The sequence below is a fragment of the Pelobates fuscus genome, chromosome 3 (genome assembly GCF_036172605.1).
Source record: "Pelobates fuscus isolate aPelFus1 chromosome 3, aPelFus1.pri, whole genome shotgun sequence".
NCBI lineage: Eukaryota > Metazoa > Chordata > Amphibia > Anura > Pelobatidae > Pelobates > Pelobates fuscus.
In genome coordinates this window covers 220,932,477-220,945,447 of record NC_086319.1, presented here as the reverse complement: position 1 = coordinate 220,945,447, position 12,971 = coordinate 220,932,477, and positions in this window count along the sequence as shown.

Below are 12,971 nucleotides of genomic sequence, written 5' to 3'. Positions count from 1 at the left end.
TGGAAAAAGATGCTTGGTCGGTCCTCCTACTTCAAATTTGGGGCACTGCACGTGCAATCTAATGTGCCACCAGATAAGAATAGTACTACTTAACACACTACTCCTATCTGGTGGCACATTAGATTGCACGCGCAGTGCCCCAAATTTTAAGTAGGAGGACCGACCAAGCATCTTTTTCCATCTCCCGCTTCCTAAAATCGATGCCTTATATACACGTCCCCTGATAGGGGACGTAACAGGCATTAAACTGATAGGAGTGGTGTGTTAAGTAGTAATATTCCTATCTGGTGGCACATTAGATAGCATGCGCAGTGCCCCAAATTTGAAGTAGGAGGACCGACCAAGCATCTTTTTTTTTTTTTTTTTTTTTTTAATTCTTTATTTTTGAAGTGCGCATAGTAATAACATTTGCTTAAGAGGTACCCCAGAGGCAGTCCTCTAGCACGTTAGACATAGTTTGAACATAGGGGTAAACATGAGATCTTGCACACATTTTTTAAGTAAAAACACGAACAATAATGATGTACATCGCTTAGAGAGTTTGAAAAACATAACATAGAAAAACAACGCTTTTGTTTTCTATGTAGTAGGGTAATATGCTGTGTCAGACGCTAGGTAGGAACTTGTAGAGGTGTTCTAATTTTAAATTAAGCAGGGAGGTTACTCAGTGTACCTCTTAGTTGAGGACTCAGCTGGTCGCTAAAGCGAAAACTGGGAGTTGGACTTTTAAACATTGAATTAATACATTGAACATTGTATTGGCTGTCGCTGGAGACCGTAAGGTCGTAGGGTCGCAGGCTGAGCCAAGATAGGTATAAGTAACAATAATAATAAGCTGTGGACGTTAGGCAGCGCTTTTCAAAAGATAAAACATACACACGTACAGCTCTAGTCTGGCCAGCCTTGCATTGTATAAATGCACTACGTCTGCCAAACAGTGTGGTTGCGCATTGCAAGAAAAAATAAAAACAAAAATGATTCCAAACATAAAATAATAGTTCATGCAGAAAGAGTATGCTAGGCACATGGAGAGCAACAAATCTTCATGTCGCTTAAGGGTAGTCCAGGATACAGTTCCTCAGTTATAGCCGGTTTAGTGGGGCTATGTAGTGTCCCCGCTTATGGGCCTATAGGGGCTTAATCTGCCACCTGTGCTTCCTCCCTCGATTACCCCTTGCCGGTTCTGGGAACTTGGTAGACGGGCCAGCTGTAACAGGTGATGTGGTGCCGCGACCCCATGTCTCCACCTGCGGGGTCCGGAGGTGTTCTCCACCCGTATCTATTGCTGGTGAGGAGCTGTGCTGTCATAAGGTGCGCCGTGCGGCCTATGGTATCAGACTTTGCTTGCAGGAGTTCGTTTCGTTTGGCGGGGGATTCCGGTGCCGCCTGGTGGCGAGTGGATGAGTCGAGCTTTGTGGACTCACTCTGCTGTGTACGAAGGTGAGTGGGGTATGACGGAGTTTCCTGGCCCTCTGGTCTCCTGCTTTTCACTCGGCTGGAGGCTGCTTTAGGGGCTCGGAGTGGATGGTAACGTAGGTGGCGCCGGGTGGCCGGGCGTATCCACGCCGCCATTTCCCTCACGACCCGGTGGAGGTGCCGACACTTGGTGCAGAGTTGTATTCGCAGGTTAGCATAGAGTTGGTCAAAAAACTCCAGAGTGTGAGCAGGCGGTGTGGTGAGGGTCCTGTTCGTTGCCGGTCGCGTTTGTTGCGCCGCCATCTTGCTAGGGCCCCCACAGTCCATTTTGGCTGCCAGGCCCCGCCCCGACCAAGCATCTTTTTCCATCTCCCTCTTCCTGGGTGGAGGAAGAGAGACCTTCAATGACATCAGTGAGGTCAAGGAACGGGACATGGCTAGCTTGGTATTCAACCTTGTGCAAATGGGGAGTTTGCGGTTGTGCAAACAGACTTTTGCGGTTGTTTGCGGTGCGTTAAACGGGGAGTTTGGTCTGTCACTGTGAAGCGTGCGTAACCCTTACACTACCTGATCGATACAACATCATACCTGATGTTTTAAAGCACGTTATCCAAACAATTTTGGAATGTTAGGTGATTTATGCCCTTTATGGATTAAAACCAGACTCTGCATCAATTATGTAATTTTCCATGGGAGTTTTGCCATGGATCCCCCTCCGGCATGCCACAGTCCAGGTGTTAGTCCCCTTGAAACAACTTTTCCATCACTATTGTGGCCAGAAAGAGTCCCTGTGGGTTTTAAAATTTGCCTGCCCATTGAAGTCTATGGCGGTTCGCCCGGTTGCGAACATTTGCGGAAGTTTGCGTCTGCGTTCGCGAACCGAAAATTTTATGTTGACGACATCACTATTTGTCATATTAACGGCAGATGGACCCAGGTATTTTTTGAACCATGCTATATTAGTAGTTATGGTGCCTGCAGAGTCCCTTTAATTTTGCAAGGAGAGTCAGTAAGGACTAAATTATTGGATCAAATGGAAATAAATGACAAAATCTGATCAAATGGCCAAAAGAAAAAATAAATACATGTTAGTCCTATGCATACCTTCCAACATTTCAATGGGAGTGTGTCATGTTACTAATAACAATTTATACTACTAAAATTTACTTTAGAAGAAGTACAATCTTACTTACAAGACTAGACACATTTATTTCAGTTTAAAGACACATTACTGTGTGTTGTATTGTTGTGGAGCTATGTTATACACTCAGACACACAACAAATATGGAGCTTCTAGAAGAAAGGGACACCAGGATAGAATTTTGGCCCAAAAATAGGGACTGTCTCTCCTAAATAGGGACATTTGAGGGTATTTTTTTTTTTTTTTGTCCATAAGATCCAATAAATTACTCTATACTTGCTTAACACTGTGATGCCTATGTGCTGCCTTTCCTAATCATTATCCCTGGGAGTTGTGAGTCCCTGGTTTAGTTCCCCAGTGTCCCAGCATTTTTCCACTGCTAACTACATTCCTGTGTGACACAATTCTATTTTATTGCCTTTAATTTTGCCGTTTAGATTCAGTTCTGAATTTAGTGGATGAATTTGATTGATATTTGATTGCAAAATAGGTAACTGTGCAGAATTGTTGAGGGAATTGCCAACTTTAGGCCAAAATGGCTGGTTTGGAAAAATGCACCAGCTCAGTTTTCTTACTAGAGCAGCTGATGTGGCCTACAATCAGCAAATCCTTTGTTAATCTTCAACAATTCCCGGTTTAGTCAATAAACCCCATTGACTTTTCCTCTGTAAAATCAATTGATTTTATAAAGGGAAGGACATGGGAGGTCAGAAAAGCACAATGAATAATTAATGCTGAAATATATAATTACCTCCTAATGTTGTGCAAATTGATCACGGAAAAAAATACGATTTATGCTGTTGTTTTTATATAGAAATTACTAAACCATCTTAAATGGATGCTTTATGGGGACTTTATAGGCACCCAGACTACTTGATCTCAATTAGGTAACCCCCTCTGTTCCTGTACGCCCAGTGGTCTGATCTCAATTATGTGTCTGTTAGTCCACCCATTGTACAGCGCTACGGAATTTGTTGGCGCTATATAAATAATAAAATAATAATAATAATAATTAGGTGGTCTGGGTGCCATGTCTCTGTCTGGTTAACGCTGCAACTGAAAACATTGTCATTTTACAGGAACAAGTTAACACCTCTCTAGTGGATGTCAGAAAGGCAGCTACTAGAGATGCTTCCACAGTTATAATTGAATTAAACTCAGTTATAGTTTATATGACTCTCATTGAGAACATTTGCTTGATTGGTGCAGAGAGGTGTATTGCCATACTTACACACAACTCTCCCAACGTTTTGGAAACATTGGATTGGCTGAGATCATCAAGGCTGATAATCTCAGCCAGGGAGGTGGAGCACAAGCACTGATACCAGTGTGCTGCAAGATGTAAGGTACCCGGTAAGTAAAACATACCGTTTATACCCCTGGAGGTGGACACCTACATATGTTTGTATACCTAACACTGTATTGTTCCTTTAATTGTTGTTTAAACTTTGATTATTAATGTAGAATAGCATACCTACCGATGTTGGAGGCATGAATTTAAAGTGGAAATAGGGCAGGTCACAAAGGGATGTCAAAGTGGGGGCCCCAAAAGAGGGTGTGTCAGCCTATTGTCACTAATCCCAATTAGGACCAATCCCAATTAGGGCTGTCCTTGAGCAGAATGCTGCAGAAGTGCTCTCACATGGGCTAAGGAGAATTGTGTACTTAGTTTCAAATGAATATTGATTCATCCGTATTTTTGAGGTAACTGTGGTTCTACTGAATGCCATGACTCTGAAATGCTATATTTCACGCAAACAAATCACTAAGCAAACGAAATGGAAAATGGATGAACAGTTTTGAGAGTTGGAATTCCATCTGTGGCATCAGAAAAATAGATGATTAATGGGAAAAAAGACTATTGATGGTTAAAGGACAGTCACTCAGTGTTGATTTTATTCACAGATCAAGTGGCCAATAGAAAGAAAAAAGGAGTAAAGAAATGTATATTTATATATTATATATTTAATAAGTATAATATGATATATATAGATGTTTTACTGTTCCTCCTTTAGCCCCCTCTTTTTACTTCTTTTCAAATTGATCTGTGAACCAAATGACGCAATAGTTTTGGGAGAAATCATTGCAGGTCAAAATGTGCCTTAATGAAACGTAACATAAATGGATCCCGAATCAACCAACACTACATTTTTCTGGTATAATTTTGTGATGTAATTCCAGTAAAATACAAGTTTAGCAGGCTAAGATTGCCACAAGGCATATGTATGTATATGTGTTTGTAGTATCAGTTAGTTAATTACACGTAGCTAAGATACTGTTATCACTGTACTGACCAGGTGCAGGAATGTAAGAACTGGAATTACGCGTCCCTCTCCTTTGTATCAGATGAGCCACGTGGTTAGACCGGATGGATGAGTTTAGACTCTATTTATTAAATAGGTTAAGGGTATGTGTGGGTGTAGTTAATTGTGGGAGGAGCTACAGTGCTATATAAGGAATGTACTCTATGTATTCAGTACTCAGACTTTGCTGTATTTTGGTGACGCTAGTCCCTCTGAGTCCCGATCGGTGATCCAATAAAGAATCTCTTCCTTCCTGAAGAAACCTGTGTCCATCTCTCTGTGCTTGGCTTCCGTCAGTTTCTCCGGTATCATTTGGTGCATTGGCCGGGAAGCTCATCGTTCAACGGTAGCTGAGAGGCAGAGGCGTGAGACGGTCTATCTTTGCCCACGTTCTCTACGGCTGCACCCCTGAACTTCTGCGTGGACCTCCCTTCGTCTCGGCGCCACTGGTCTGTTGTCCAGGAGATCATCGGCCTCTACGTGAGAAGTGCTGGGGTGTCCCCGTCGATGAGTGTGAACTCAGGTTCAGGAACGAGGAGGTAAGATAACTGCTGTTTTAGACGGCAGGACCCGCTAGGGGTATACCGATTGTGCGGTAGGCCCAAAGGGGTTTTTGAATCTGTATCTGCCCCCTCTGTCGGAGGGAAGGAGCGAAGGCGCACCGCTCGATCGAACGCTCTTTAGTCAGACCGTTTGATTTGGTTAGTCAGGCGGGGTCCAGGTGTAAGATAGCCCTAGCCGGACACCGGTGTCTTGTCTAGACTAGCGTTCTAGGGTGTATATTACGTTCGCTAGGTCGGAGGGACCGGGAGACTAAGCGGCGCCTGTGTAAATTCGGTTCGCTAGTTCTCATCCTATCTGGGCTAAGTGGGAAGGCGTGTAAATTTGGAACCCACTAGACTTTTGATAGTGCGACTAAGAGGCGTCTGTGTAAATTCGGTTCTCTAGCTCGCTATGTATATGTGGTGATTGGGCAGTGTGGCTAACCAAAACGGGTGTATATAGTTTTAGGTAGTCCATTCAAGGTACTGGCCAATAGTTTAGTTGGGAATTGTAAATGTGTTAACGATTGTTTAGTAAAGTGTATATCTTGTTAGATAGCGCGAGCTCAGCCGTCTAGCGAGAGTGTTAATAGTGTGTTGCTGTATTATAGTGCACGGTACCATAACCCTGTATATTTACTGACATTATATAATAAGTACTAATCATTGTCGTCCATTGCATGTTTAACACCATAACCACTAATAATTGTATTGTGACCTTAACTTGTGCTTTGACCTATGCTAACCGTACTGTAACCGCTATTTGTAAAAGACGATGTTACTGGGGTGTGTTATAGACGGGTAATTCGTATATAGAGAATTATAGCGTGGGTGACTGTATAGTTACGCCAAAGGGCATAATATTGATTATATAGTGACTGGTGTAACAGCTGTGTGTGTACGGGAATTCCCTGAGTGTTTATTGTTATTGTGTACGTTTCACTTGGTAACCGTACCACGTGGTGCTGTTGCCAGAGGAAACGGGTGTGACTGTTGAATAGTACGCGTGTATAGTATTCGTTGTCGACGACGTTCCATTGTTAAGTATGGGTGCGTCGCAGTCAACGATTCCGGATCCCTTAGGATGTATGGTTAAGAATTTTAAAAAGGGATTCAAAGTTTGTGATTTTGGGGTAAAGATGTCTCCTGTACGTTTGGTCACTTTGTGTACTAGGGAGTGGCCTACTTTGGTTGCGGCATGGCCGCCACGTGGCAGTTTGGATCTAACTCTGGTACAGCGCTTACACGTGGCTGTATCAGGTAGGCCTGAACTTTACGGCCAGTTTCCTTATATTGACTGTTGGAGACAGGCCGTAAATGACTCGCCAAAATGGCTCCAGACATGCCACGAGGAGCAGTGTCGCCTCATGGTAGCTAGGACTTGTTCGTCCACTAGGACTGGTGTTAGGCCCATTTTGGACACGCCCCCTGAGTCCGAGATCCCTTTGCCGCCCCCTTACTTTCCGTTAAGAAGAAGTGACGCAAACGCAGGAAGTCCTGCACCCCTCCCCTCATTACCCTCATCCACTTCCGCTTCCTCCTCCAGTACAGGATCCACCCCCCCTCGTACTAAATCTCCCCTTCCGGAACCAGAATCCACCCCCATTAGAAACGAATATCCTGATTTGGCGCCACTTCAGACTTCCGGTCAAGCTTCATCTAGCTCGGCTCGAAGTGTTTTATTTACGACCTTTTCCCAAAACCGACCTCCCACATCCCCATACCCTATCTCTCCCCGACCGGAACCCATGACTGACGCCTCTCTACGTAGCCCCATCCAAACCCGACAGTTGACTGGTGCCCAACAATTAAAGCACTATCAGATGCCTCTTCGTCTGAATCCCGGGTCAGCTTATATCGATGCCGCAGGTCAAATGGCACACGCTGACCCAGTCTTCGTATATGTCCCATTTACCACAACCGATCTTTTAAACTGGAAGACCCATAATTCCTCGTATACTGAGAAACCACAAGCTATGACTGATCTGTTCACCTCAATAGTACAGACGCATAATCCGACATGGGCTGATTGCCAGCAGTTACTAATGACTTTATTTAACAATGAGGAAAGGACAAGAATAAATCAAGCAGCCATTAAAGCATTAGAAGATAGAGCCCGTGCTTTGAACCAAGCTAATCCAGCAGCATGGGCCGCAACACATTATCCCAACACTGATCCCGATTGGAACGTAAATGGTGCTGATATGGTTCAACTCAGAGCCTATAGAGACGCTATAATTGCTGGCATGAAAGCCGGAGGAAAGAAGGCTATTAATATGTCAAAGACAGTTGAGGTGATCCAGAAAAGCGATGAAGCGCCCAGTGTCTTTTATGACCGATTATTGGAGGCGTACCGCTTGTACACCCCCTTTAATCCGGAAGACGCAGACAATTCCCGAATGGTGAACTCCGCCTTTGTCAGCCAAGCTTACGGAGATATTAAGCGCAAGCTACAAAAGTTAGAAGGGTTTGCAGGTATGTCCATCACCCAACTAATGGAGGTAGCAAATAAGGTCTATATGAACAGGGATACAGAAAGTAAGAAAGAGGAAGAGCGCAAGATGCGTAAAAAGGCTGATATGCTAGCGGTAGCGATCGCAGGCGTAGATAAACGGGGCCCAGATAGAGGCGATAGTAGATGGAGTAGGGAGCCTTTGAGTAGGGATCAATGCGCGTATTGCAAGGAAGAAGGGCATTGGAGGAACGAGTGTCCACAAAGAGAACAGTCTGAGAGAGACAGACCTAGGTCAGGTTACGGAAACTTTAGAGGCAGAGCGAGAGGTAGAGGAGGCCCCGGAGGGAGTAATGGTTATAGAGGGAGTAATGGGAACAGAGGAAGTGTTAGGGAAGACAGGTATATTCCAGCAGCGCAAAGGTCCCGCGATAGAGAAGGTAGGGACTTTGTAGGATTGGCTGACACTGTCATGGAGGACTATTGATACCGACCGGGCTCCATCCCCCTTGGTCGAGCGGAGCCTATGGTCGATGTATCAATAGGGGGGAAAAGGAGTGCGTTCATGATCGACACTGGTGCTGAACATTCAGTGGTGACTAATCTAGTTGCTCCTCCATCTGGAAGGACTATTACTGTGATAGGAGCAACTGGAAGAAGTGCTGAAAAACCGGTTCTTAAAAGTCGACTCTGTACATTGGGAGGCCACGTAGTAAAACACCAATTCCTTTATATGCCTGAATGTCCAGTCCAATTGCTGGGACGTGATATGCTTTCAAAATTACAAGCGCAGATTACGTTCCTACCAAATGGAACAACATCCTTAAAGTTTAATGGACCTTCAGGTATTATGACTTTATCCGTACCAAAGGAAGAAGAGTGGCGACTTTATACAGTGTTGACTAGCCAAAACCCTAGGAGTGATGAGACATTGTTTAACATACCAGGAGTTTGGGCAGAGAACAACCCACCAGGACTGGCCCGCAATATTCCACCAATAAAAATTGAACTGAAACATGGGGTTTATCCAGTGAGCCTAAGACAATATCACATTCCGCAGAAGGCTAAGAAGAACATCCAATCCTATCTGGATAAGTTCATACGGTATGGTATCCTAAAATTCTGTACTTCCCCCTGGAACATTGCTGCCTGTTCAAAAGCCCGGTACAGATGAGTATCGACCTGTACAGGACTTAAGAGCAGTCAATGATGCGGTTGTTAGCATACATCCAGTTGTACCCAATCCATATAACCTGCTTGCTTTAATTCCGGGCGGGGCTACTTACTTCACAGTCTTAGATCTCAAAGATGCCTTCTTTTGCCTCCGAATTGCCGCAGAAAGCCAATGTATTTTCGCTTTCCAATGGGAGAACGCTGTAACGGGCTCAAAACGCCAAATGACTTGGACAAGACTGCCCCAAGGGTTTAAAAATTCACCTACCCTATTTGGTTCAGCTCTAAGTCAAGATCTACTGGATTTCGAGTCTATCCCAGGAGAATGTGTATTGTTACAATATGTAGATGACTTGTTGATAGCAGCAGTTACAAAAGAAAAATGTCAGCAAGCAACGCACGATCTACTACACATTCTCTGGAAGGCAGGATACAAGGTGTCTAGAAAGAAGGCTCAGTTGTGTTTGCCAACTGTCAAGTATCTGGGATTCCATATCTCTGAAGGTCAAAGGATTATGGGGCCAGAGAGAAAAGAAGCTGTCTGCCAAATACCAATACCCAAGAATAGAAGACAAGTGCGAGAATTCTTGGGGGCAGCAGGCTTCTGTAGGATATGGATTCCCAGCTATGCGATACTGGCAAAACCTCTGTACGCAGCCATCAAAGGTACAGAGCACGACCCCTTCTTATGGACCCAAGAACAGCAAACGGCATTTGAAGATGTGAAGAAGGCTTTGATGAGTGCCCCAGCATTAGGTCTACCTGATCACACACGACCATTCTACTTATATGTACACGAGCAAAGAAGAATGGCTGTGGGAGTATTGACACAGTACTTGGGATCATGGCAAAGACCTGTTGCCTACATGTCTAAGCAACTGGATGCAGTGGCCAGCGGACTTCCACCTTGTCTAAGAGCAGTAGCTGCAGCCGCCCTGCTAGTAGCTGAAGCCGATAAACTCACTCTGGGTCAAGAACTTTATGTACGAGTCCCACATGCAGTACAGACGTTGTTGGATTACAAAGGAAATCATTGGTTTAGTAACAGCCGTATGACCAAGTATCAAGCAATGTTGTGTGAAAACCCAAGAGTGCATTTAGAGACTGTAAACACCTTAAATCCAGCTACCCTTTTGCCGCAACCTACTGAAAGTCAACATGATTGTTTGGAAGTAATGGATGAAGTATTTTCAAGTAGACCAGATCTTCGTGATTTTCCCATCCAGAACCCCGATGTTCAATATTACACCGACGGCAGTAGTTATGTGAAAGAAGGGATCCGCTATGCAGGATATGCAGTGACAACCATAGACAAGGTGATAGAAGCTCGGCCACTGGCGAAAGGAACATCAGCACAAAAGGCAGAATTGATAGCACTAACACGAGCGTTACAATTGGCTGAAGGTTTAAGAGTGAATATCTATACGGACTCTAAGTATGCGTTTTTAACCACTCATGCCCACGGAGCTTTGTATAAAGAAAGAGGACTACTGAATTCAGAAGGCAAAGAAATCAAATACGCAGCTGAAATCCTACAACTATTGGAAGCAGTGTGGGAGCCGAAAGAAGTCGGTATCATACATTGTCGAGCGCATCTGAGAGGAGATGGTGATGTAACCAAGGGAAATCGGATGGCAGATAGTGCAGCTAAGCGTGCTGCTGAATCAGGAAGACAGGAGTATGTGGGGCATATAGCTGCTCTTATACCAACTCCACTGTCCCAATGGACTCCAGTTTATACAGCTCAAGAAGAGGAGTGGTTAAAGACTGAACCGGGAAAGTATCTGGAGAACAAGTGGTATCAGCTAGAAGATGGAAGAATAGTTATACCAGCATCGCTAGCGGTAGAAATTGTCCAAAATTATCACAACGGGACACATTCTGGGAGAGACAGTACTGAAGAATCTCTCAGGAAACATTTCTACATACCAAGATTGTCCAACTTGACTCAGGCCATTGTACGCAGATGTGTAACGTGTGCTAAGAATAATGCAAGACAAGGACCAGTAAAGCCACCAGGAGTTCAGTTTATGGGGGGACTCCCCATGTCCGATCTACAAATAGACTTTACAGTGATGCCTAAATCGGGTGGACATCGTTACCTGCTGGTAATTGTGTGCACCTATTCAGGCTGGGTAGAAGCATGTCCTACTCGTACAGAGAAAGCAGGAGAAGTTGTGAGATTCCTGCTACGAGAAATAATACCCCGATATGGACTACCCTGTTCTATAGGATCGGACAATGGTCCAGCTTTTGTTCACCAGTGCCTACAACAACTGACTCATATGCTTGGTATAAAGTGGAGGCTTCATACTGCATATAGACCCCAGAGTTCTGGTAAGGTAGAGAGAATGAATAGAACTATTAAGAACCAGTTGGCTAAAATGTGTCAGGAAACCCAACTTAAGTGGAACGTTCTCTTACCCATAGCTTTATTGCGAATCCGCAGTACCCCTACCAGAAGGATGGGCCTCTCTCCTTTTGAAATCATGTATGGGCGACCACCTCCCGTACTTGGTAACTTAAGGGGGGACTTGAGTCAGTTGGGAGAAGGAATTACCCGGCAGCAGGTTGTAGAGTTGGGTAAGACTATGGAGGAGGTACAGAAATGGGTACAAGATAGATTACCTGTGAATATTTATCCCCCTGTTCATAGTTATCATCCAGGAGATCAAGTGTGGATTAAAGAGTGGAATAATGTACCGTTAGGGCCCAAGTGGAGAGGTCCTTATGTTGTTCTTTTGTCTACCCCTACAGCGATAAAAGTAGCCGAAGTGACTCCGTGGATACATCACTCCAGGGTTAAGCCAGCAGCAGTTGATTCTTGGCAAGTTACAGCAGATCCAGAGAATCCCTGCAGGATCCGGTTGAAACGCACTACTCAGTCGGAGTAACGAGGAATTATTGTGGATTACAAATTTTATTGTTACAGGTGTGAGTGAGAAGGCCATAATAAAGCCTGTCCGCTTACCATCACATAGTGTATAAGCCAGGAAAGTCTCGAAGGGACACCTGTGAAGACGAGCAGAACTCCATTCCCTGCAGCCCTCACATCCTGGAAGCTGAGGTTCCATCGCACGGACGAAGACTGAGGATGACGGCGAAAGATGTGCTTTTGATTGTGTTTATTTACATGTGTTTTTATATTCAGGAAGGTAGAGGTACCGACACTCCTAGCTGTGAGGTATGCATTAAGACTACGAGAACAGGTAACCATATTTCCCAAACCCTAATTTGGCATTCACAGTACGAGTGTAAAGGAGAGGTATCAAAATGTAGATACCTAAATATAGACTATAGTGTGTGCCATTTAGGAGTAGGAGAACCTAAGTGCTTCAGTCCAGAGTATCAACCTCGTACAATTTGGTTGACTCTCAGGAATGGAGATCCTCAGGGGACCCTAATTAATAAGACGGTGTTAGAATCCGTATATTCTTCGGGTGTTCTGCTATTTGATGCATGTAAGGCGATATCAAGTGGTAGAAAGCCGTGGAATGTATGTGGGGATCTTAGATGGGAGAGGACGTATGGGTCTAACGATAAATACATTTGTCCCAGTAGCAAAAATAAATATGTGAGTCCTAGATGCCCAAATAAAGACTATAACTTTTGTCCATATTGGTCTTGTGTGGGGTGGGCGACTTGGGGACAGACAGTAGATAAAGACATGATAGTGACTAAGTTGCCGACTAGCCCATATTGTAAGTCTATGGAATGCAACCCAGTCCATATACTTATTAATAACCCCGACAAGTTCTTAGATAAGTATGGAAATTTATTTGGGTTTCAAATATACGGGACGGGTTTAGATCCTGGGACAATATTATTTATAGGGATAGAGACTGATACGGTATCCTCCCAGACTCATCAAGTATACCATTCCTTTTATGAAGAGATGAGTATAGATAATAAAATCCCCCATAGCGCTAAAAACCTGTTCATAG